The following is a 770-nucleotide window of genomic DNA, read 5'->3' on the forward strand; positions in this document are numbered from 1 at the left end:
AATGTACATTAGAAAATTGTATAACTTTCCATCAGTAATAACATATAAAAAATAAATTTTGGCCGGACTTCTCCTTTAAGTTAGATATTTTTATGGCTTTATTTTCTATTTTTCCATCAGTCATGTTGTTCATTATCATCCAGTGATACAGAATCTAATTACTTCATTAAAGGGGTATTCCACTTTCATACGTTGCTGCCCTTGGTTACTTTTACCTCTCTCACCATGTCCTTCTCCGTCATCTTCAGGTCCCCAGCAGTGCCAGACAGGGCTGTGATTGGCTGAGCGGGCTGTCACCCTCTCAGAAGTGGAGGCGGGATCTCTGATCTCAGCTCTGATTGGTGCACAGCTCTCTGACCTGCTATAGCCGTTATCACAGTGTGTGCATGTTTTTGTATTAATATTACAGATCTCACCTGTCATGTACATATGTGACACCGTCCTTATTGACCATGAAATGATGACATCACACATTACAGCTTGTACACACTAGTCAGGAGGGTCAAACTCAGGCCCTCTAGCTACTGCAAAACTACAAATCCCATCATGCCTGGGCAGCCAAAGCTTTAGCTCTCCATGCATGATGGGAATTGTAGTTTTGTAACAGCTGGGGGGCCTGAGTTTGATCTGTGTGCGCTAGATGATGGTCTCACTTCTCAGTCTCCTTTCTGCCCCGTTCTCTGCTCACCTGCATCACTCCCAGCTCGCCTGCTCCTTCCCAGTAACCTGTTTGCTTGGCACCTGGTTGGGCATGATGTACAAAATAGCCA

Source organism: Dendropsophus ebraccatus, chromosome 4, assembly GCF_027789765.1.
Source record: "Dendropsophus ebraccatus isolate aDenEbr1 chromosome 4, aDenEbr1.pat, whole genome shotgun sequence".
Taxonomy (NCBI): Eukaryota; Metazoa; Chordata; class Amphibia; order Anura; family Hylidae; genus Dendropsophus; species Dendropsophus ebraccatus.